The sequence below is a fragment of the Giraffa tippelskirchi genome, chromosome 4 (assembly GCF_054371585.1).
Source record: "Giraffa tippelskirchi isolate mGirTip1 chromosome 4, T2T-mGirTip1v1.2.pri, whole genome shotgun sequence".
Lineage (NCBI taxonomy): Eukaryota > Metazoa > Chordata > Mammalia > Artiodactyla > Giraffidae > Giraffa > Giraffa tippelskirchi.
The window spans coordinates 163,521,301-163,547,864 of record NC_137278.1 but is presented as its reverse complement, the minus strand read 5'-3'; the positions used below and the strand labels follow the sequence as shown (position 1 = coordinate 163,547,864).

The 26,564-nt window shown below is 41.1% G+C and overlaps 1 long non-coding RNA gene and 1 pseudogene across 1 annotated transcript in view; one reads left to right on the top strand and one right to left on the bottom strand.

The window, feature by feature from the left end:
- LOC145547024 (uncharacterized) overlaps positions 1-26,564 on the bottom strand; it is a 102,427-nt gene that overhangs the window by 31,699 nt on the left and 44,164 nt on the right. Inside the window, exon 3 of the long non-coding RNA XR_014083470.1 lies at positions 880-1,058. This is a non-coding gene — a long non-coding RNA (uncharacterized LOC145547024). The remainder of the gene's footprint in view (positions 1-879; positions 1,059-26,564) is intronic.
- Positions 9,870-11,372, top strand: LOC145547020 (T-complex protein 1 subunit epsilon pseudogene; annotated as a pseudogene).

Here is a 26,564-nt window from a genome sequence, read left to right as displayed (position 1 = left end):
AATCTTCCCGACCCAGGAATTGAACTCAGGTCTCCTACATTGCAGGCAGATTCCTTACCATCTGAGCTACAATGAAAGCCCACATCCAGCCTTGGCACCTTTCCAATGTACCATGTCATCGGATTATACAACCCCCCATGTGGTAGTGGTGGAGAAGGAAATGGCAACCCACTCCAGTATTCTTGCCTAGAGAATCCCATGAACAGAGGAGCTTGGTGGGCTGCTGTTCATAGGGTTGCACAGAGTCGGACACGACTGAAAGCAACTTAGCATGCATAAATGCATTGGAGAAGGAACTGCAAACCCACTCCAGTATTCTTGCCTGGAGAATCCCAGGGACAGTGGAGCCTGGTGGGCTGCTGTCTATGGGGTTGCACAGAGTCAGACACGACTGAAGCGACTTAGCAGCAGCAGCAGCAGTAGCATGTGGTAGTGACGGTTCTCCAATTCATGGATGAGGAAACTACAGCTCAGGTAAGCAAGAAAGATTCCTAAAGACATAAAACTAATGAGTGGAGAACCAAGGTCATCCTCTCAGAAGACGTTTGAGAAGCCCCCTCAAGAAGAGAGAGGTGAGGCAAGGGACACTCGGGGTCTAGTTACCCAAATTGTGGGGAGCAAATTCCCTAAGACTAACTCACGTGTGATTTGCTTGGGACTCAGAGATTGCAAGGGAAAAGTAGGTCGGGATTCCTGACACTGAATTGACAGAGGATCCTGGAACCTTGTCTAGCATTGGTTGTTTTCAAAATGCTTCCTATATCTGCTTTGGATTATCAGTGACCCCCTAATGTAGACTAAACAATTTAAATGATTCAGTGAATTACACAACACAACTTACTTAGTGTGATGGATTTACCAGGGTTCCACATTACTCACCTGATCTGAGAGAGGCAGGAAGGAAAAAGAGGGAACTCCCTCGTTTGCACTCACTTTCTAGCCAGGATACCATACTTCTTCTGCCCTTTCTCTGCAGCCCTGCTCGCATCTGACTCAGCTTCAGTGTTGTCTCCCTTAGTGTCCGATGGGCACCAAATCCAGACAAGGCATTTTACCACCTGGGAGGAGTTGAAGTTGAATGCGATGCGGCTGGTTAGTCCAGCTCAAGTTCACCACTTCCCACTCCACACATTCATTTAGAAGAATGGTGGAAAAGGTTAGTTAGGGAGTTTGGGATGGACATGTACACACTGCTATATTTAAAATAGATAAACTTCCCTGGTGGCTCAGTCAGTAAAGAATCTGCCTGCAATGTGGAAGATCTGGTTTCGATCTCTGGGTTGCAAAGGTTCCCTCGAGGAGGGCATGGCAACCCACTCCAGTATTCTTGCCTGGAGAATCCCCATGGACAGAGGAGCCTGGTGGGCTACAGTCCTAGTCCAAGGTCTCAAAGAGTCGGACACAACTGAGCTACTAAGCACAAAGACCTATTGTATAACACATGGAACTCTGCTCAATGTTATGTGGCAGCCTGGATTGGAGAGGAACTTGGGAGAGATAGGATACATGTATATGTATGGCTGAGTCCCTTCACCTTCTGCCTGAGACTACCACAACATTGTTAATCAGTTATACCTCAACACAAAATAAAAAGTTTAAACAGCACTGTTAATTCTAATAATATATAAACATTTACAGACATTGGCATATATTATCTAACCAAATAAACTTTTTTTAAAAAGAGCCACCATAGGGTTTCCTCTCTTTTTCTTTCTTTCTCCCTCTCCTTCCTTTATCCCCTCCTTTCCTCCTTCTTCCTCCCCCACCACAAAATAAATAACTAAATAAATAAATGAAATGGATAACCAACAAGGACCTACTGTGTAGCACAAGGAATTCTGTTCAATGTTATGTGGCAGCCTGGATGGGAGGGGAGTTTAAGAGAGAATGGATGTATATGGCTGAATCTCTTTTCTGTCCACCTGAAACTATCACAACATTGTTAATCAGCTACACTCCAATACAAAATTAAAAGTTAAAAAAAAAAGCATGAGACCCTGGCCTGTCACTGAGGGATGTATCAGTATGCTGGACTTCCTGACAGGCCTTCTCTGGCAGTCTCCTGCCTCGAAGACTTGGTTCTATCTCCTTTCAGATAGTTTGTCCCATTTGTCTCAAGTCAAGCTATTATATTATCCTATGAGAAAAGTTGGGCTTTCCTGGTGACTCAGATGATAATGAATCTACCTATAATGTAGGAGACTCTGGTTCAATCCCTGGATCAGGAAGATCCCCTGGAGAAGAAAATGGCTACCTTCTCCAGTATTCTTGCCTGGAGAACCCCATGGACAGAGGAGCCTGGCAGGCTACAGTCCAGGGGTTGCAAAGAGTCAGACATGACTGAACAACTAACACACACACACACACACACACACACACACTCACACACACACACACAAACACACGAGAAGGGTTTGGGCAGGGATGAAGGGGTGAGTGGGGGATGGCCGGGGGAAGGAGGGACAGGCCTTGCTCTTTGGGTCCCTAGAGAAGCCTGGTTCTTTCCTGTTATCTATCTCGCCCATCCAGTCCCATAACCTAGGTCCTTTGAGAGGATGTCCTTTTTCCTGTCTCTTCACTAAACAAACTGGGAGTCTCTCTGGCATTTGCTCTTGAGGGCTTTGTCTGCTGCCCTGCCTTTATTATGCATCCTCTCTGATCTCGTCCCTCTTCCTGCCTCGGATTTTCCCCCTCCTCCATCCCAGGCTCACTTTTCCTGCCTCTACTCTTTCCAGTCCCTGACTTCTCAGGCTATTGTCCCAGGAATTCAGCCACCCTCCCACCATTATCTTTTCTACAAATAATCTTGGCATTACCTGTAACTACATGTGACACTGATCTAGGCTTTTCCTTCACCTAGACAATGCCATTTTCCTTGCACATTCCTGGCTTCACCACCCACATCTGCGTTTCAAAGCAATAGTCTTTGATCCCAACCACACTAATAAAATATTTAAGACTGTACTTTTATATTTGACAAAGCAGTTTTAGCTAATGATGACTAATTTTTCAGGGGACAATCTATTCTTTCCTAGAGAGAGTACTGGTAAATAAACAGTAAATCAGAAATACTATTGCAAATATGTGTATATAAAATGTTTTGACATATTTTAGGTGTATAAGTATCTAACAAGTTTTTCCTCACCATCAAAAACTGGCCTGATCTCTTGGGGAAACTTCTCTGACATAGTCCTGATCTTATTTACTATATACATGGGCAAATCGATTAAAAGAAAAATTTATGTTGTCCAGTGTCAAAAGCCAAAAAGAAAAATATACTTCAGGATGAGAAAGAAGCAAAAAACTACAAAGTCAAACAGAATTCTGGGACAACTTTAAGAGTGATGGAGCAGAACAAGGAAGAGAAAGCTGCAGCATAATAAATTGATTTTTTTGTAAAGTTCTCACTAAGCCAGAGGAACTCTGCTACCATCAGTTCGTTTAGACACCACGAAACTCAAACCACAACTAAAGCTACTCTAAGGAAAGATAAGGACCATAAAGCATGTTTTAGACCTGGAAGGGGCTTTCACAATCAGACAATTAGACTAAAAAAGATAGGCTCCATAAAGTCATTGTCAAGTGTACTGGATAATAATAGAATGCTACCTAATATTTATTCTTTAATTATTATTGTAGAAAGAATAATTAACATGAGATCTACCCTCTTAATAAATGTCCCTGTGTACAATGCATTATTAGGTGCAATGTTGTGCAGCAGATCGTTCATCTGGTCGACTGAAAGTTTATGTCTGTTAATTAGGAACTCTCCACATTCCCTTCCTCTCAAGACCTGACAAAGTATTATTCCCCACACTAACTGTTTTTCATGTGTGTGTGTGTGTGTGTATGTGTGTGTGCTCAGTTGCGTCTGACTCTTTGCGACCCCATGAATTGTAGCCTGCCAGGCTCTTCTGTCCATGGAATTTTCTAGGCAAAAATACTGGAGTGGGTTGCCATTTCCTACACCAGGGGATCTTCTTGACCCAGGCTTCGAAAACAAGTCTCTTGCATCTCCTACATTGGCAGGCAGATTCTTTACCACTGAGCCACCTGAAAAGCCAAGTGTTTTTTATACATTATTTTATTTCACCTCACAATAGTTCTATAAGGTAGGTATTACTATTAGCCACATTTTCCAAACAAGGAAATTGACACTCAAAGAGATTAAGTAACTCATTTAAATCTTTCCAGGAAGAAAGCAGCAGGGCCAGTATTTGAACAGAAGCAGCCTGACTGCACAGACCTCTTAATGTCAATGCCATTTAATCATTCCAAGGGTCTGATCAATTCAAACCTCTGGTGAAACTATACAGATAATGGAAAAAGTACATTTAGGAAGGACTTTTTGGGTCTACTTTCTTGATGAATGGTGCCTACATTAGTTCAAATAGACTGTGCTACTGTAACAAACAACCCCCAAGTCTCAATGTCTTATAACAAAATTTAATTTCTCACTCATGCTATATGAAGTCAGTAATGAATTTGGTGGGGCTTCCTTGGTGGCTCAGATGGTAAAAGAATCTGCCCACAATGTGGGACACCCAGGTCTGATCCCTGGGTCAGGAAGATGCCCTGGAGAAGGGAATGACTACCCACTCCAGTATTCTTGCCTGGAGAATTTCATAGACAGAGGAGCCTGGCAGGCTACAGTGCATGGGATCACAAAGAATTGGACATGACTGAGCGTCTAACACACACACACACACACACACACACACACACACAATGAATTTGGTATCACATGATCTTCACACAGGGCACAGACTGGCAGACCCTCACCATAGTGTTGGTCATTATGGCTGGAGAATGGGAAGATGGTGACTCATGCTCTGGCCTTACAAGCTTTTACCTGAAGATGATGGCTCGGTGGTAAAGAATCTGCCTGCCAAAGCAGGAGATGCAGGAGACATGGATTCAATTCCTGCGTGGGGAATAATCCCTAGAGGAGGAAATGGCAACCCAACTCCAATATTCTTACCTGGATAATCCCATGGACAGAGGAACCTGGTGGGTTACAGACCATGGGATCGCAGAGACACAACTGAGCAACTGAGCACCCACGCACAATGTTCATCAATTCTGCTCACATTTCTTTGGCTGAAGCAAGTTACATGGCCACATATAATTTTAAAGATGTGGATTAATGCAGTCCAACTATAAGGATTGATTGCTCTCATATGGCACAGGAGCACTGCCTGGAAATATTGAGGCATAGTCCTAATGACTACCATAGTACCAAACTCATGAAACTGCCCTGTGAACTTACTCCACTCTTATTGTGTTAAACAGTCTTGATTCTATAATTTAAATTTGTTGGTGTACTTTGAATTTATTTGTGTATGTCATGAACAAGTTTAATTCCAAATTAATTACAACCACCACTGCTCTTCTAGAACACTAACTGTATTTTCTCTCAAGCACAAAACCTATTTCATACCAGAGTAATAAAAATAAGATTTGAATAAAACCAAGTAAAATCTATATTCCAATTATAATCATCCTCCATATCTGTAGGTTCCACATCCATGGATAAAGTCAACTGCAGATCAAAAACATTCCCCGCAAAATTCCAGAAATTTCCAAAAAGCAAAAGTTGAATTTGCCACACATAGGCAACTATTTACATAGCAATTTAAATTGAATTTATAACTATTTATATAGCATTTATATTTTATTAGGTATCATAATAGAGATGATTTAAAGTGTATGAGGATTATATGTAGATTGTATGCAAATACTATGCCATTTTATACAAGGGACTTAAGCATCTGCAGATTTTAGTGGGGAAAGTGGGGGTCCTGAAACCACCCCCCACAGACACCAAAGGATGACTGGAATAAACAGAAAATTTCAGAATTTATGACATGAGATAATATGTGCAGAAATTCTAAACATATTGTCTGGCACAAAATAAGCACTCAATAATTGTTAGCTTCCTTAAACATATCAGACTTCAATTAATTTTTCTTCAGGAGCTACATCTACTTCAGTATCCACCAAAGACTCCTGAAGCCTCAGTGCTTCTGGCTCTAATGCTGATTACTAGACACCAGTGCCATCCTCAGTCGCTCAGTCATGTCTGACTCTTTGCAACCCCATGAACTATAGCCCTCTAGGCTCCTCTGTCCATGGGATTTCCAAGCAAGGATACTGAAATGGGTTGCCATTTCCTACTCCAGACTAGACATTGGGCATACTAATAAATTAAAAGATAAAAATGAATGATCTTGAGCAATGTTGTCCCAAAGCTCTTATTCTCAAAGGGAGAAAATGTTGAAGAGGAGTTAGATCTCTAGGCCATGTTATTTTCACTTGAGCTCAATCTCCTAAACCATAGCGCTTTCTAATTATCCAGAACAGTTTTCAAATGTTTCTGACATATGCTGGTCATCACTGCCACCCTCTTTGACACGCAATTACATATTAGTACAGATGGCTGGAGGTAAAAGCAGGTGGAGGACAATAGAGGTTATTTTCACAGGAAAGAAGAGCAAAGCTATACTCGGCACAATGGAATTTTCCTATTAACTGCTGGAAAGAGAAATATGGGTGTTCACAGGCAAAACAGAAAACTCTGCATAAAACTGAACCATGGAAATCAGAAATGTAGATCTTGAGGGAAACCCTTGGTATGAGAGCAATTCTCTCTGAGAATTTGGAAAACAAACAAGGGCAGTGCCAATCGTATAATTCTGCTCATCCTTTTTCTGATTAAACCTGGGGTCAAAGGAATGCCAGTCTACTAGAAGAATAAGAGTGAATTTTTTTTACTGCTCTCATCCATGAAGAAGATACTGTGGCGATGGAAGAGCTCCCCAACTTTCCTCTACCTTACTTGACCCAAGATATGAATACCTCCAACTGAAACCTTGCTTCTTCATTTTGCAATATGAAGAAGTGCTTGCTGGGAGAACTTTTTAGCCGGATACCCTTGAATGCACTTCCTGATGAAGTGGGAGATGTGCCAGCTGCCACTACAGATGCTGAAAGCCCTGGGAACAAGTAAAGCTGATTGTAATAATATGTTGCTTGAGGCTGAAGGCGTTATGGTGGTGGAGAGCCCCAGTTCAGGGGTAGGCACCTTCCAGCTAAACAAAGGCCAAGGCAAAATTTGGCCCTTTACTCTAGCAAAACTATTATGATATCTTGCTAGTATATTACATGGCACATGAGGGCTGCAGAATATCCCTCAAAAAGAAAAAAAAAAAAGATAGTAGCATCAGGGGAAACTGAAAGTTTCTTGTTCCTAGAGATGCTGATTGGCAATATAATCTATATAGCTGTGATTTCAGAAACATGGAGAAGGCTCTCAACCAAGAAATATACTACTTTGTTACTTGAAAATTCTTTAATTTCCATTATTACAGATGCATTTCTTCATCTATTTTGTTCTTTTGTTTAAAAAAAAATTCAGGCTGTAATAAATTAGCATCAAATCATTTATACCTTCTTATGAATTAATTCATGTATTGGAATCTTATCCCAGAGATTCATCAACACCTTCTAGTAGCAAAATGGGAGGAGAAAGAAAAATAAAAGGATGCTCCGTATCTGAGGGGAAATTTACAGCATAAGGAACAGATCACTTTAGACTTAAAAATCAGAAGTTGAGAAGCAGGTTTCTGGAAATAAGACAGGAGGAAGAAAACAGATGAGGAAGGCAAAAGCAAGCAACATTAAATTTTATTCTTTCTCTTGAATGTTTTCATTTCAATAAATTGATTGATTGAACCATTTGCAAAAATGGGATTTTTGATGGTTAAGGTATCCTTCAGTTCAAAGATGAAGTACTAAAAGCTAGCATTGTTTTATGTCTTTCATTGTTTGTAACTGCCTTTTCACTGCCTAAAAAACCACCCGTAATATGGCAGATAATAAATTTTTTCATGAATGAATAAGTGAATGAAGGAATAAAGTGAAAACTTCAAATCTAAATAAATAGTATTTCCTTCAAAGTTATCACCTGGAAGGCTGTGTACTTATTCCGATCATCTCTTTATTGACCCAGACATATTTAGACACCATTCTGAGAACTGCCAAAGCAAATGACAAAGTCATTTTAAAATCATCAGTGGAATCAAGTCATCTCCCTCTGGTGAAATATTCAGTTTTTTTTTTAACTTTGTTTTAAGTACAATAGCATATGAATTTCCAAGTTGGTTCTATTTTTCAATCAAAAATGAGACATAATTCTATGAAAAAGTTAGGCTGACTTTCTTGTGAGGCAAAAGCAAATCTAAAAGGGAGCCCCAATCACTCCAAGAAAGTTCTAAGTAATGGTGGCTCTGTTGGTCCAATTGGCTAGCCCTCCCACATGGCTCCTTTGAAAGATAAGACTTACTTAAGACCTAAATTTTGATCTAGTTGCTATTAAACAAACAAATGAGGAAATAAAAATTGTATTCAAGTCACATTCTGTGTTAACTTCTGTTATTCATTATGCACATCAAAAAAAAAAAGATAGTATTTCAAAAAATCTCTTTCAGGGTAGGGCTTCCCCAATAGCTCATCAGTAAAGAATCTGCCTGCAATGTAGGAGATGCGGATTCGATCCCTGGGTTGGGAAGATTCTCTGGAAAAGGAAATGGCAACCACGCCAGTATTCTTGCCTGAAAAATCCCTTGGACAGAGGAGCCTGGTGGGCTATAGTCCAATGAGTTACAAAGAGTTGGACATGACTGAGCAACTAAGCACAGCATAATGATTATATGTGTACAGTAAGGACTCCCACATAGACATCTCCAACTCTGACCTATCTCCTAAGCTCTAAGATTTACATTTTCAACTATCTATTAGACTCCACATGTGTGCTAAGTCGTTTCAGTTGTGTCTGACTCTTTGTGACTCCATGGACTGTAGCCAGGCTCCTCTGTCAGTGGGATTCTCCAGGCAAGAATACTGGAGTGGGTTTCCATTTCCTTCTCCAATTAGATCCCACACTTGTATGTATAATACCTATGTCAAACTCAACATGTCTTAAAAAAAAAAAAGGCTTGCATTCCTTAGTATTTCCTATCTGTTTTTGCTTAATAGTCTAATCTCCCCAACTAGTATGACCTTTCAAAAATGTGAATCAGCCCATGTGAGCCCTCCATGACCTACCATCACCTTAAAATTTAAATCTTGTTGCCATGGGGTACAGCCCTCTGACCTAGCCTCTGTGTCATCTCAGCTCCAATAAGTCTACCCTTTACTCACTCTCCTCGAGCCCCTCTGCCCCATCTGCTTTTCCTAGAACCACTAAGCTCATCATAGACTCAGCCCCTTACACTTTCTCTTCCTTATGCCTAAAATTCTCTTCCCATACCTTCACATGTCTGATTCCTTCTCATCATCAGGACCCTGTTCAGTGTTATCTTCTGAAAAAGATACATTCTAATCTATCTCACTCAAGTCACTCCAATCCCCAACTGTGTTTTATTTTATTCACAGGACTAATCATATCTGAAATCATTACTTTATTGTTTGTTTATTGTCAATTCCCCTACATCTAGAATGTCAGGGACATGAGGGTAGAAATTTTGCTTAACTTGTTTACTGTAAGAGTTCAGAACAGCACTTGGCACATAGCCTTTGACTATGTGGATCACAACAAACTGTGGAAAATTCTTAAAGAGATGAGAATACCAGACCACTTTACCTGCCTTCTAAGAAAACTGTATGCAGATCAAGAAGCAACAGATAACCCTGAAGAGGAAAGTGAGCTCTGGGTTCTGGTGTGGTCTCCACTGGTTGAGAGAGAGTAATTCTTGCTACTGCATCTTGAGGTCCGTGGGGATCCTCGACTTTGACAAATACGGTGATACTTTCCTCATCATCAAGGATCAGGACTACAAGTCTCATCTTATGGTACTTGAGGCCCTCAAATCTCATATAATGGCAGCAAAGCCTGTAGCAAATACAATGAAAGCATCACTTGGACCAAATGGGCTTGATAAGATAATAGTGAATAAGTATGGCAACGTGTGTGACCAGTGATAGTGCCACCCTCTTAAGCATAATGGATGTCGACCATCACCAAGCTGATGGCTGGGCTGTTCAAACCACAGGATGATGAGATTGGAGATGGAACCACAGGAGTGGTTGTCCTGTTGAAAAAGGCTGAGCAGCTGCTGGAGCTCCACATTCACCCAATCAGGATCACCGACAGCCAGGAGCAGGCTGCCCACATCACTACTGAGGACCTGAGCAAGATCAACGACAGTGTCCTCGTCGATATTAAGAACACTGAGCCCCTGATCCGGACAGCGAAGACCATGCTGGGCTCCAAAGTAATTAACAACTGTCACTGACAAATGGCCGAGATCACCGTGAATGCCGTCCTCACCGTTGCCAACATGCAGCACAGGGACATTGACTTCCACCTCATCAAGGTAGAAGGCAAGGTGGGTGGGTGGCTGAAGGACACCAAGTTGATCAAGGGCTTAATCGTGGACAAGGACTTCAGTCAACCACAGATGCCCAAGCAAGTGGAAGATGCTAAGGTTGCAATCCTCACATGTTCATTTGAGCCACCGAAACCAAAGATGAAGCATAAGCTGGATGTGACATCTGTGGAAGATTTTAAAGCCCTTCAGAAGTACGAAAAGGAAAAATTTGAAGAGATGATCTGGCACATTGAAGAAACTGGTGCTAACCTAGCTATTTGCCAGTGGGGCTTTGATGGTGAAGCTAATCATTTACTTCTCCAGAATAACCTGCTGGTGGTTCACTAGGTTGGAGGATCTGAAATTGAGTTGATCGCCATCGCCACAGGTGGCCACATCATCTCTAGGTTCTCAGAGCTCACAGCTGAGGAGCTGGGCTTTGCAGGTCTTGTGAAAGAGATCTTGTTTGGGACCACCAAAGACAAGATGTTGGTCATCCAGCAGTGTAAGAACTCCAGAGTCATCACCATTTTCATCAGAGGAGGAAATAAGATGATCATCGAGGAGGCCAAGCGTTCCCGTCATGACACTCTGTGTGTCATCGGCAACCTCATCCGGAACAACCGCATGGTGTATTGCAGGGGTGCTGCCGAGATCACCTGCGCCCCAGTGGTCAGCCAGGAGGCTGAATAGTGCCCATCCCTGGAGCAGTACGCCATGCACGCCTTTGCTGGGGGACTGGTGGTCATCCCCACGGCGCTCGCGGAGAACAGCAGCATGAACCCCATCCAGACCATGACTGAGGTCCAGGCCAGACACGTGAAGGAGGTGAACCCTGTCATCGGGATTGGCTGTCTGCACAAGGGGACCAATGATATGAAACATCAACATGTCATAGAAACCTTGATCGGCAAAAAGCAGCAGATCTCTCTTGTAACACAAATGGTTAGAATGACTTTGAAGATTGAAGACATCCATAAGCCTGGAGAATCTGAACAGTAAAGACAGAATTTAGAATAAAATGAGGAGTAAGATCCACTACTGAGACTAAATAAATGGGCGTCTTGTGCTGCATCTCAGTTCAGTTCAATTCAGTCGCTCAGTTGTGTCCAACTTTTTGCGACCCCATGAACCACAGCACGCCAGGCCTCCCTGTCCGTCACCAACTCCCGGAGTCCACCCAAACCCATGTCCATTGAGTCGGTGATGCCATCCAACCATCTCATCCTCCGTCATCCCCTTTTCCTCCTGCCCTCAATCTTTCCCAGCATGTGGGTCTTTTCAAATAAGTCAGCTCTTCGAATCAGGTGGCCAAAGTATTGGAGTTTCAGCTTCAACATCAGTCCTTTCAATGAACACCCAGGATTGATCTCCTTTAGGATGGACTGGTTGGATCTCCTTGCAGTCCAAGGGACTTGCAAGAGTCTTCTCCAACACCACAGTTCAAAAGCATCAATTCTTCTGCACTCAGCTTTCTTTATAGTCCCACTCTCACATCCATACATGACCACTGGGAAAACCATAGCCTTGACTAGACAGACCTTTGTTGGCAAAGTAATGTCTCTGCTTTTTAATATGCTATCTAGGTTGGCCATAACCTTCCTTCCAAGGAGTAAGCGTCTTTTAATTTCATGGCTGCAGTCAACATCAGCAGTGATTTTGGAGCCCCCCAAAATAAAGTCTGACACTGTTTCCACTGTTCCCCATCTATTTGCCATGAAATGATGGGACTGGATGCCATGATCTTAGTTTTCTGAATGTTGAGCTTTAAGCCAACTTTTTCACTCTCCTCTTTCACTTTCATCAAGAGGCTCTTTAGTTCTTCACTTTCTGTCATAAGGGTGGTGTCATCTGCATATCTGAGGTTATTGATATTTCTCCCAGAAATCTTGATTCCAGCTTGTGCTTCCTCCAGCCCAGAGTTTCTCATGATGTACTCTGCATATAAGTTAAACAAGCAGGGTGACAATATACAGCCTTGACGTACTTCTTTTCCTATTTGGAACCAGTCTGTTGTTCCATGTCCAGTTCTAACTGTTGCTTCCTGACCTGCATACAGGTTTCTCAAGAGACAGGTCAGATGGTCTGGTATTCCCATCTCTTTGAGAATTTTCCACAGTTTATTGTGATCCACACAGTCAAAGGCTTTGGCATAGTCAATAAAGCAGAAATGGATGTTTTTCTGGAACTCTCTTGCTTTTTTGATGATCCAGAGGATATTGGCAATTTGACCTCTCGTTCCTCTGCCTTTTCTAAAACCAGCTTGAACATCTGGAAGTTCACAGTTCACGTATTGCTGAAGCCTGGCTTGGAGAATTTTGAGCATTACTTTACTAGCGTGTGAGATGAGTGCATTGTGTGGTAGTCTGAGCATTCTTTGACATTGCCTTTCTTTGGGATTGGGATGAAAACTGACCTTTTCCAGTCCTATGGCCACTGCTGAGTTTTCCAGATTTGCTGGCATATTGAGTGCAGCACTTTCACAGCATCATCCTTCAGGATTTGAAATAGCTCAACTGGAATTTCATCACCTCCACTAGCTTTGTTCATAGTGATGCTTTCTAAGGCCCACTTGACTTCACATTCCAGGATGTCTGGCTCTAGGTGAGTGATCACACCATTGTGATTATCTGGTCCCATCACTTCATGGCAAATAGATGGGGAAACAATGGAAACAGTGACAAACTTTATTTTCTTGGGCTCAAAAATCACTGCAAATGGTGACTTCAGCCATGAAATTAAAAAATGCTTGATCCTTAGAAGAAAAGCTATGACAAACCTAGATAGCATATTAAAAAGCAGAGACATTAGTTTACCAATAAAGGTCTGTCTAGTCAAAGCTATGTGTTTTCCAGTAGTCATGTATGGATGTGAGAGTTGAACCATAAAGAAAGGTGTGAAGAGAAAGTCACTCAGTCGTGTCTGACTCTTCATGACCCCATGGACTGTAGCCCTGTCCTCTGTGCTTGGAATTCTCCAGGCAAGAACACTGGAGTGGGTTGCCATTTCCTTCTCCAGGAGATCTTCCTGACCCAGGAATCGAACCCAGGTCTCCCTCATTTCAGACAGACTCTTTACTGACTGAGCCCATAAAGAAAATTCAGCAGAGAAGAATTGATGCTTTTAAACTGTGGTGTTGGAGAACACTCTTGAGAGTCCCTCGGACTGCAAGGAGATCAAACCAGTCCATCCTAAAGGAAATCAGCCCTGAATATTCATTGGAAGGACTGATGCTGAAGCTGAAACTCCAATACTTAGGCCACCTGATTCGAAGAACCGACTCATTGGTAAAGACTCTTATGCTGGGAAAGATTGAAGATGGGAGGAGAAGGGGATAACAGAGGATGAGATGATTGGATGGCATCACCAACTTGATGGAAATGAGTCTGAGCAAACTCCAGGAGTTGGTGATGGACAGAGAAGCCTGGCGTGCTGCAGTCCATGGGGTTGCAAACAGTCAGGCAAGACTGAGTGACTGAACCTACTGACTAGCACATAGTAGGCATACTGCTTGGAATGAATGAATGAATGTTCAATAAACCATACAAATTGTATGGTAGTTCTAAGAAAGGTTTATGACCAGACTGTACTCTTCTGAAAGTAAAGAACTGCTCTTGGAGCCAGTAGCCATCAGCTTTGTAAGCAAATGTTTAGATTTAGAACTAATGCATCCATACAGGCTTGCTTAGGCTACCAGTTGTATAGTCTGTATTAAGTATTAGCTAGCAAATCAAGTATGTATCATTTTACACTATCTGCAGAATCTTTGAGTACTGGATAAAACACTTCCTTTGACAAGTAGACTATTACCTGAAATAATTATGTACATATATATACACTCACACACACACACACACACGTATATATATATATATATGTATGTATGTATGTACATATGTATATGATTACCAACCAGCCCTGACAAGGTGCAGAAAACAACCAAAGCTGGAATTGAATGGCTGTCCTTCTTTCTCCTTCTTGACTCTCTCTCTCTCCTTTTAAAGCATAGAGCTTTTTGGAAAAGAAGCATTATATGAATTCAAAGCATTATCTTATCAAATCCCCATAATTATTTTAACCATGTGGCGTAATCTGTGCACAGCCAGTGATTAAGCTGTGCCACAATTAAAACAATATCGTGAAACTAATTACAAAGAGCTAGACAGACTGTGCTATCTTTCTGCTTGGTGTCCGAATGTTACATAGAAGAATGTAATTCAACTCTGCAGACACCATCAAAATCTTCCAACAAACTTTTAAATCCCTGGCTGTCTAAGGCATGGGTGGCGTCAGGGAAGGATGGGGAATTACAGAGGAGTAGGAAACAGTCCTGAATGAAGCTCCAGCTTTTAGATAAGCCTTTCATCATGAGAGGAGAAAATAATTTAAAAAGGATTCCTACGAAAATATTTTTTCCCTCTTCATAAAAACTGTGTAATCAGAAAGCCAGATAGTTTGGCCAGACTACAGAAGCTATCTAGAAGTCAGAAAGACCTGGCTGATACATTCCCATTCAGACTGAAGTTACAATTATTTTCCTAGTCAGAGCAGGTGTGGGAAGAAGCAGGAGTCCAAGGGACAATGTTAAATTCATCATTTCACAGTTTTTCACACAAGGCCAATGGCATGAGTAAAATACGTTACATGTACACATCCCTCTGTTAACAAATGATCTAAGTGTTGTTTTCATTCATATTATTGTTATTGTTCTTCTGAACTAATGCTAGGAGATGCAGCCTATAACTCCATGGGCTAAATGGCAAAAGGAAAAGCACCAACATGAAAAATCTGGTCAATCACTAGCACGTGGCTACAAAATAACCTAAATTGTTGTTTGTTTGTTTTTACCTCAGCTCAAGGCCACTCTGACAAAACCATACAAATAGAATCACTCTGTGGGGTTATTCAAGAGAATGGGAGAATAAAATTCGGTAGAAGACAAGTGTCAGGGCTTACTTTAAATCAGCTTGTCCTGGACCTACAGCATCTGCACTGTTTGGAAACCAGTTAGAAATGCAACTTCCAGAATCCTAACCCAGACCTCCTGACACAGAAATTCTGGACGTGGGGGCCAGAAGTCTGGTTCTTAACAAGGCCTCCTGATGATTCTCAAACCTACTCAAGCTTAAAAGTCACTGCTTTAAAAAAAAAAAAAATTTTGTTGTGTTCAGCCACTCAGTCATGTCCAACTCTTTGCGACCCCATGGACTGTAGCATGCCAGGCTCCCCTGTCTTTCACCGTCTCCCAGAGCTTTCCCAAACTCATGTCCATTCAATCGGTGATTCCATCCAACCATCTCATCCTCTGTCATGCCCTTCTCTGCCTTTAAAAATTTTTTATTTATTTATGCATTAATATTTATGGCTGTGCTGGTTCTTTGTTGCAGTGTTCAGGTGTAGGGGAAGAGCAAATTAGCCAAGATGGCATGGTCAGGCTCTCTCACCCCACAGTCCCTTGATCTTGCCCCTTGATTTAGAAATAATGATTATGTAACAGCTGAGATCACTTATAACATTGCACATGTATGTCACAAGGTACTCTCTTGGTCACAGGCTACTTTTACTAAGTGAGTTCCACGTAGAAAGTGGCGGCATTTACTGCTGCATCACGGCTGTGTGTGTTGGGTCAACCACGAGAGGAGAGAATATAGTGTCTACTGCTATGGCTGCTGCATCAGCCAAGAGAGAATACTGTTATGGTTGCTGCACCAGCCAGCAGAGAATAAACGTGTCTGCAGTTCCTACGGTTCCTTGAGTTTTCCTCCAGCATCCCTGCTTGGACCTTATTTACCGTAGGTCCAATGAATGGTGCAGCGTGAACAGCAAGGCCACTGGCGTCACGAACAGGATCAGTGATACATCAGGCTTCTCATTGCAGTGGCTTCTCTTGCTGCGGAGCACAGGTGTTAGGGCATGTGGGCTTCAGTAGTTGCACCTCCTGGGCTCTAGAGCACAGGGCTGAATTGCTCTGTGGCATGTGGAATCTTCCTGGCCCAGGGATTGAACCTATGTCTCCTGTACTGGCAGGCAGTTTCTTTACCACTGAGCCACCAGGGAAGCCCATCACTGCCTTTTTGTTATTATTCTTGTTCAGCTCAGTTCAGTTCAGTCACTCACTTGTGTCCGACTCTGCAACCCCATGGACTGCAGCATGCCAGGCCTCCCTGTCCATCACCAACTCCCGGAGTTTGCTCAAACTCATCTCCATTGAGTCAGTGATGCCAACAAACCATCTCTCCTCTCTCCTCATCCATCCTCTTCTCCTCCTGCCTTCAATCTTTCCCAGCATCAGGGTCTTTTCAAATGAGTCAGCTCTTCGAATCAGGTGGCCAAAGTTTTAGAGTTTCAGCTTCAACATAAGTCCTTCCAACGAACACCCAGGATTGATCTCTTTTAGGATTGATTGATTGGATCTCCTTGCAGTCCAAGGGACTCTCAAGAGTCTTCTCCAACAACACAGTTCAAAAGCATCAATTCTTTAGCGCTCAGCTTTCTTTATAGTCCAACTCTCACATCCATACATGACTACTGGAAAAATCATAGCCTTGACTAGACGGACATTTGTTGGCAAAGCAATGTCTCTGCTTTTTAATATGCTGTCTAGGTTGGCCATAACTTTCCTTTCAAGGAGTAAGCGTCTTTTAATTTCATGGCTGCAGTCAACATCTGCAGTGATTTTAGAGCCCCCAAAAATAAGGTCTGCCACTGTTTCCCCATCTATTTGCCATGAAGTGATGGGACCGGATGCCATGATCTTAGTTTTCTGAATTTTGAGCTTTAAGCCAACTTTTTCACTCTCCTTTTTCACTTTCATCAAGAGACTCTTTAGTTCTTCTTCGCCTTCTACCATAAGGGTGGTGTCATCTGCATATCTAAGGTTATTGCTATTTCTCCGAGAAATCTTGATTCCAGCTTGTACTTCATCCAGCCCAGCTTTTCTCATGGCCTCCAGGCCTCCCTTTCCACTCTAAACCTGACCTTCCCACATGCTAGATGTGTGAATAAAAATACAAATAAAGTGCCAGTTAAACTCTCCTCTATATCTGGAGAGAGTAGTTTAGGTACACTCCCCTACAAAACCAAATCACTGAAGGAGAACTAGATTTCACATCCTTTCACCAGGCAGATCTATGTTTTTAGGAAAAAATAATTTATAAGATTACACTTTGGATGTTATTAACAGAAGTAAATTTCAGGCTCTTTGATTTCTAGTCATCTTGAATGTCCTTCAATACCTGGCACTAACACTTTGGCTATATTGACAATCTATACATATTTGTTCAGATGAATGAAATAATATTTTTAACAGACTCCATGAAAGATGGTTATCTTCACTTCTGTTTTCTCTCCACTGTCTTCCAGAGCACCGTCTCACCTATCCACATACACCATACCAAATAGAAAGAAATGGCCATTAGCAGGTTCCCTGACTTAAAAGTCAGACCTTCTCAGAAAGGCATGAACTTCATTCATTCACAGTTCTGTTCATTCAACAAATGTTCACAGTGCATCTGTCACATGTCAGGCATAGGGCTAGAAACTACAGAAAAATGCACGCAGGTGTGACATCACCCTATACCTGGAGTATACAGTTTAGTAGAAGGCAACACATATGAATAACTAAGCCCAGAAGGAGATGCTAGTTGCTATGATGAAAGTGAGCATAGGATATGATACAAGACAAGAGGGTATATTCAAGTCTACTTCTGAGAGTTCAAAGGGGTATCTAGTAGCATTGGACCTGAATATACTCTGCACATCCTTCTAACCCAGTACCAGCAACTAAGTCAACTCTGCAGAGATTAAAATTTTATTCTGAGTATTCCTGGTGGTCTAGTGGTTAAGAATCCACCTGCCAATGCAGGGGACATGAGTTATGGTCCGGGAAGATCCCACATGCCAACTGGCAACTAAGACCATGCACCACAACTACTGAGCCCACATGCCTAAAGCCTGTGCTCTGCAACAAGAGAAGCCACCACATTGAGAAGCCCATGCACCACAATAAAGAGTAACCCCCACTTGTCACAACTAGAGAAAGTCCGTGCCCAGCAATGAAGATCCAGGTCAGCCAAAAATAAATAAATAAATCTTAGGAAAAAGAGTTATTTTGAGATCTGAGAGTGGTAATGACCAGTAATAGTCAGTTTAGAAGTGATCAAGGACATGAGGATTTGAAATAAATAAATAAATAAAACCTTTTCTTGGAGTTGTCTTGAATATTCTTACTGCAAACTACTTTTCTGGGCTGTATACCGAATCTGTGTGTCAGTTCATTTGTGCCTCCTTGACGACTGAGGTCAAGGTCTGATGCTTGGCAGAAATAATTTGCGCAGCATGCCACTCACTCTACTCTCTGCTGCCACAGTGATTCTAGTCCTTGTGCAAATCTACCCTAAGCAACTAGGGACCATAACCAGGGAAATTGAGTTCCTTAAAAAGCAAAGGGAATGGAGTTGCCAAAAGAGTTTCTAGGAGGATATGCTTGGAATTTGGGATTTTTGATTTGTGTTTCTACAAACCCTGGGCAAGCTGCCCTACTAAAATTACCATTACATTGAATTTATGACCAAGTAATGGTACATTTCTCTCATTGAAGACAGATCTTCTCTATCTGTCTGGGCTTGAGCATGACCTGTGTGGGAAAACAATAAATCAGCACTCTCGCACAGCTCTTTTGTGTGCCTTGGGGGTAGAAGGGGGATGCCAAAGCAGTTAAGGTCAGCTTTGTGACTTGTGTCCCAGGAGGGCAGAAAAATCAGTTTGAGGATTTGCTAAAGGATCAACAAAATAATTGATAACCAGTGCACTGGCATGATTCTGCAGTTGGAATGCCTTTGAAACTGTTCCCAAATGGCACAGGGATTAGGGAAGATTCTTGAACACAGAATGAGTTATGTGACCTGGGGGGCATACTTTAACTCTGCCATCGACCTGGGTGTCGTTGTGAAGGACACTTAACCTCAGTGACCTCCTCGTCTGTGGAGCTGGAATGACGGCTGCAGCCCAGATGGAGCACACAAGGCATCGAGAGACGCCCCTAAAAGTGGCCAAGTATGTTTTGGGGCTTCCTCAAGTTTTGTTATCAAAATCAGAGAAACAAAAACAGATGACAATAAAACCTAGTTTCAATCTTCAATTCCAAATTATGGGATACCAACAACTGATATTCTTTGCTTGAATTTTCCAGTGTTTATACACTTTCTGATTTCTGCCTAGAACAAACAATAATGATTGTAATATTTAATATGTATTATTTGAAACCTTGGCCCAGGCACTGGACTAAGCCTTTTTTTTCTGTATTTCATGTCATCTTCACCACCTGGTGGCTCAGATGATAAAGAATCTTCCTCCAATGCAGGAGACCCAGGTTCGATCCCTGGGTGAGGAAGATTCCCTGGAGAAGATATTGGCTACCCACTTCTCTATTCTTGCCAGTCGAATTCAGTGGACAGAGGAGCCTGGCAGGCTATAGTCCACAGGGTCTCAAAGATTCAGACACAACTGAGCAACTAACATTTTCACCACCACCCCATGAGGTGAGGACTTCTAGTTCTGTTTTGCCGATGAGAATCCTGTGGTTGATGGAATCCAGCCCAGTGATAGTATTAGGACTCGCACCCACATTGGACAGTTTCTAAGGTGCATGCTGTTAGGCACTAATTAGCTCTAACCATGGAAATAACAAATGATGGAGGAAGTCCTACTTTTAAAATTTTCAAATGTTAGATTAAAAGTTTATACTATGAAGTTGAATAATAGGTTGTTTTTTGTTGTTGTTCAGTCACTCAGTCATGTCTGACTGTTTGAGACCCCACTGACTGCAGAACGCCCGGCTTCCCTTTCCTTCACCATTTCCCGGAGCTTGCTCGAACTCATGTCCATTGAGTCGCTGATGCCATGCAACCACCTCATTTTCTGTCTCCTCATCTTCTTGTCCCCTTCTCCTCCTGCTTTCAGTCTTTCTCAGCATCAGGCTCTTTTCCAATGAATCAGTTCTTTGCATCAGGTGGCCAAAGTATTGGACTTCAACTTTAGCCTCAGTCCTTCCAATGCATATTCAGTGTTGATTTCCTTTAAGATTGACTGGTTTGATCTCCTTGCAGTCCAAGAAACTCTCATGAGTCTTCTCCAACACCAAAACTTCTCCAAGTTTTGTTCCTTAAAACTTCAACAGTTTGAAAGCATCAGTTCTTTGGTGCTCAGCCTTCTTTGTGGTCCAACTCTCACATGCATACATGACTACTAGAAAAACAATAGCTTTGACTAGATGGACTTTTGTTGGCAAAGTAACGTCTATGCTTTTTAGTACACTGTCTAGGTTTGTCATAGCTTTTCTTTCAAGGAGCAAGTGGCCTTTCATTTCATGGGTGCAGTCACCATTGACAGTGATTTTGGAGGCCAAAAAAATAAAGTCTGTCACTGTTTCTATTGTTTTCCCATCTATTTGCCATAAAGTGATGGGGCCAGATGCCACAATCTTAGTATTTTGAATGTTGAGTTTTAAGCAATTGTTTTTCACTCAAGATTACTTGAGCGTACCCCCTTTTCAATTACTGTCACTATCCATTCAATATCCACTAGAAATCCATTCAATAGCTATTGCTTTCTCACCTAGAATTAACTGTAACTTCCTATGTGTTCTTAGAATATTACAAGCGGAAGCATTTTCAAGATAAACACTTGACCTTCACTTCATTCAGATTGCTGGCTCCATTCTTTTAAAATCTTACACATTTTATAGCTTCAAGTTATATCATAATATAAATTTTTTTACATTATCAAGGATTTAATTATATGTTCCTTAAAACTTTATTCCCTTTGAGAACTTATATTTTATTTCAACCATTTCTGAAATAAATTATTATAAACTTTGCATGACTCGGGGTCCTCTGGAGAATTCATGCTTTTAAGCTTACTGTAGCTATACAAAATAAATCCAGGCTTCTGTGCATTGTAGCTTTTGGCTCTGTATTTTAGCTCTCTCCTCCCATCATTGTAAACTGTTATTCCACATGCTGGCCTCGCTGCTTATAATATATCTTACTTTATAAATAATTGTCTGGATAAAGACCTGAAGGAAGATCCATGTTTTTACTGTGGAGTAAAGTTCATTGGCTTTGTGACATGTATTTTCATATTATCATTTAGTTTACCTCTAAGTTCATAACAGTGTCCGCAATGGTTATGTCTGACCAAAGACATAAGTTGAATGTGAATGCAAGTTAGATTGCTTTTTACAAGTCATACGTACATATATGGAAACATAAGTCATATGGTGATGGTATAGACATATAGTATAGACATATAGACATATGGTATAGACATATAGATGGTATGCATGGGTATTTTAGCTTAGACTGTTTGCTGACCAGACATGATACTGTGAGAACCATGAAAATAAGGGTTTTCTCTAAACAGGAGGCTGAATTTAAAAGTTTGATTTGAACCCAGAATTCAAGTTTAAACTTTACTTACCACCATGCTTATTTATACTACAATGCTTTACACAGAAAAGTCACTCAATAAGTGCTAACTAAAGAAAATTATGCAAAAAGGAACTCAATGCCAAAATGTAGAATTGTTTGCTAATATCCTTTTACTTCCCAGATTCACATATGCTCCTCTTTGAGCTTAACAGAGTTTGCAAAAGAACTTACATGTGTTAAAACTCTATCTTTAAGAGCATAATTTAAGAGAATGAAAATAAGCCATAGAGTAAAATAAAAAATTCACAAATTATATATACAACAAATAACTGTTATCAAGAATATACATATGTTTGACAAACACTCAAAATTCAATAATAAAAAATTGTACAGAAGATTTGGACAGATGCTTTACCAAAGAAGATACACTGATGAGAGATAAGCACATGAAAAGATTTTCAACAACATTAGGTTAGAGAAATGTGAATTTAATCAGAATGGATAAAATTAAAAAGAATGACCATACAAAGTGTTGGTGAGAATATGGAAGAAATGGAGCTTTCATATATTCGTATAAGGATTCATACATGAATGTTTACAGCAAATTTATTCAAAATAGCTAAAATCTAGAAACAATTCAAACATTCATCATCAGGAAAATGGTTAAATAGATTATAGTATATCTACATGGTGAAGTACTGCTCAGCAACTAAAAGGAATGAACAATTGATACATGGACAACATGGCTGTATCTCAAAATAGTTATGCTGAGTTAAAGAGGCCAGAAAGAGGAAAGTCCATACTGTATGATTCCATTTATATAAAATTCTGGAAAATGTAAACTCATTTATAGTAACACAAAACAGCTAACTCAATAGTTGCCTGGTGGCTGGGGTGAGTAAAGATGGAAGGGGGTGCTTACCAAAGACAACAAGGAAATTTGTAGGGATGAGGGGTGTGTTCACTATTCTGACCATGGCAGTGGTGTAATGGGTGTACAAGTATGTCAAAATTCTCAATTTGCATACTTTAAATTTATGCAATTTATGATTTCTCAATTACACCTCAATAAAGCTATGTGTGTGCTTCCCTGGTGGCTCAGATAGTAGAGAATCTGCCTGAAATGCGAGAGACCTGGATTTGATCCCTGGTTTGGGAAGATTCCCTGAAGAAGGAAATGGCAACGCACTTCAGTATTCCTGCCTGGAGAATCCCACGGGCAGAGGAGCCTGCCGGGCTACAGTACATGAAGTTGCAAAGAGTCGGACACGACTGAGAGACTAACACAAAGCTATGTGTGCGTGAATGCTAAGTCACTTCAGTCATGTCCAACTCTTTGCGACCCTGTGGACTATAGCCTGCCAGGCTCCACTGTCCATGGGATTCTCCAGGCAAGAATACTGGAGTGGGTTGCCATGCCTTCCTCCAGGGGATCTTCCCACTCCAGGGTTGGAAACCATGTCTCTGTTTCTTATGTCTTCTGCATTGGCAGGTGGGTTCTTTACGACTAGTACCACCTGGGAAGCCCCCAATAAAGCTATTGCAAAGGGCAAAAAAAAAAAAAAAAAGAACATAGCCAACAAAAGAAAGGGACTAAAAACAGATTCAGAGGGCTTCCCCAGTGGCTCAATGGTGGAGAATCCGCCTGTCAGTGCCAGAGACACAGGTTCAATCCCTGTGCCTGGGAAGATTCCACATTTTGTGGAGCAACTTAAGCCTATGCACTACAACTGTTGAGCCAGCACTCTAGAGCCTGAGAGCCATGACTATTGACCCTGGGCCCCCTAGAGCCCATGCTCCTCAACAAGAGACGCCACTGCCATGAGAAGCCTGCGCACCACTGCTAGAGTGTAGCCCTGCTCACCACAACTAGAGAAATCTGTGCGGCAATGAAGACCCAGCACAGCCGTAAATAAATAAAATTTTTTAAAAGTCAGAATCAAAGCTTAGATCTCAAAGAAATTTAACAGATCAACCCATCTATTTATTCATCTTATGGATGAAGCATTTGAGAGCAAGACAATGGTTACCCAATAAGTAGACTCAATTAGGGACACCAGAAGAACAAGAAATAAGCAAATTTGACAATTGGTCATTTGTTTTTTTGAAAAAGGCATCAAGTAATCAGATTGGAGAGAATCAGAATGTTGTTGTATTTGCTGACAATTACATCTGGGGTCATGTTGTCATGATATGCTCAATGTTTAGGACTTCCAAGCATCTTAATCTTGCCATAGATTCAGAAATGTCAAATGACTGCACTATTCTCATAGTAGGTGGCAGAGCAACAGCTTGTGCCTTTAAACTCTCGTCTAAGGGCTTTGTCTTTTAGAGAAGGTTCATAGAGCTGGAAGAGAGGTCCATACCAGAAGAATTAGCAGTCACATGACTTGATGACCCCTAACCAGAAAGCAAAAGGAATTAAGCAAGTCAATATATTTGCATCTCACTTGCCAAAAACACCTCTACAGAAACTTCCACTGGTTAGTGTACTTGTTCCCTGCTTCACCTTGGGTTTTACCTGCTGTGGATTCCTGTCCGGAGAAGCCAGGCAAAGAGCAAGGAAACTTTTCATGAGGGAGCAAGAGAAATACATCTACGGCCTCCAAAGGGATAACTGACAAGATAACAGGAAACATGGATAGGGAAGTTCTAGTAGAAGAATCTGCTAGCCTCTTCTCACAGCTGGAGGACTTACCAGGTGTTTAGGTTTCAATCACTATATAACAAGTCACCCCAAAACTTACTGGCTTAAATAACAATCACTTATTTGGCATAAAGAATCTGTACTTTGCACTTTGGGCAGGTTCTGAGGGGAGCAGCTCATCTCTACTCCACATGGCCTGACTGGGGTTGAATGGTCCACCTCCAACAAAGCTGATTGATGCTGCCTATCAGTTTCTCTCCATGAGGGTCTCTCCATGAGGGAGGCTTAAGCTTTCTTCAAACATGGAGACTGGCTCCTAAGAGCAATCATCCCAAGAGATAGGAAGCAAAAGCAACCAATTTCTTAAGATCTGGTCCTGGATCTTACTAGATCCAGTGCCAGTTTCCAAAGTCATATTTTAAGAAACTGGGACAGCAATACTTCTGCCATGTTCTATCAGCCAAGCAATCATAATCCATGAGGATTCAAGATGAAGAGACAGACCTTCCACCACTAGAAGGAAGGAGTTTCAGTAACTTGGGGGGCTGCATTTTAAAATCAAGGTGCCACACAATCACTACAGTTAAAAATTACCTGGATACTTTTATTAGTTTCTCATTAAGTCCTTGCTCCCCCATCAGAGAGTGAAGGGATTTGTGTATTCACCTGGACCACAACTTCTCTCAGTATTATAAAAATACCATTCTCTCCTGGCATGTGTAGTCTTGGCATCCAAATTGTTTTCTCACTTACAAGTAGAACTAGTAACATCACATTTTTAAATAACACTGGGAACAATCAACTTAAAAGCTCTCTTTACACAGGGATTTGATCACACTATAGTGTCCCAAACATACTAGACATTTCATGACAATGCAAATTGACATATGCCAAGTTGGCCCTGCATAATTCTCCAATTCTTCTGGTAAACACTGATTTTCTCAATGTTTGGTGACAAGATAAGAGATAAATAGAAGTTGTGACAGTTTCCTCTACCTCACCATTAGGCAGTAAGTATAGTGAAAGTAAATCTCAGACCAATCCTGCCCTATAGAAATATTTATTAGCTAGAAAACTGCAAAATAGTCACACAGACTATTCCAATGGGCTTGAAAAACTTCCTGCTCTCTACCTTTTCGGCACTCCAACAAGCTTTACAATAATACTCTAACAATATATCTAAAAAATAGCAAACCTACTAATTGGAGCAGGTGACAGAGTCCTGATTAAATAGGGAAAAAAAGAACAAAATTTTAGACCCAGGACATACTTTGAAGATGTTAGGCTTCTAGGTTTGTTAGGTCCTTCAGTTTTATTCCTTCAGGGACACCTTTAGCCTGATGCATATATTGCCTCCCATTCACTTACTCCCCAAATTTTGTCAAACATCCTTTACATCAATCAACGAACCCTCTGGTGCAACATATGAAGAGCTCTGGGTCTGGATCCCTGAGCAGAGAACTGTAGGGGTCATAGTATTGTAGGAGAGCAGGTGGTACTGGCTGTGAACCTATTGTGCATATCCCTGAATTTCATAACCTTACACCAGTAGCTTGAAACTATCCATGGTGGGAATCTTTACACAAGAGAAATCAACGAATGCCAAAAATCAGGACTTCACCCCTCCCTAGGGCTAGTTGTTAGACATTTACCAGCACATGACAATACCTGACCGCTCCTATGGTATGAATTAAAGTTAATTTACATCATACTATTTATATAGGATTATTTAAAAGTAACTTAGCAATAACAAAATAATCAAATATTAATTGCTTAAATTAATTATTCCATACAGTTCTTAAATTCAAATAAATGCCAATGTGTGTGTTTGTTTTAAGTGAGTGAGGAGTTGTTTGTCCAGTCTTACCAGCTTATTATAATCTGTGAAGTTTTCAGTCACATCATATTGAGTAGAATATAAAAACTGAGTCTAGATAGTCAGTTGATCAGCAGGGCTAAATTAGATAATAATATGAAAGCTTTTCTAAGATTATCCACTCACACTTAAGATAAAATAGAATAAAATAGAATGACAGGTATCAGTCCAATTTTAATTTTACTTTCATTGAAAATTATGATCTCATAATCCAAGATTTGGCCCATAATTTTATGTCCTGT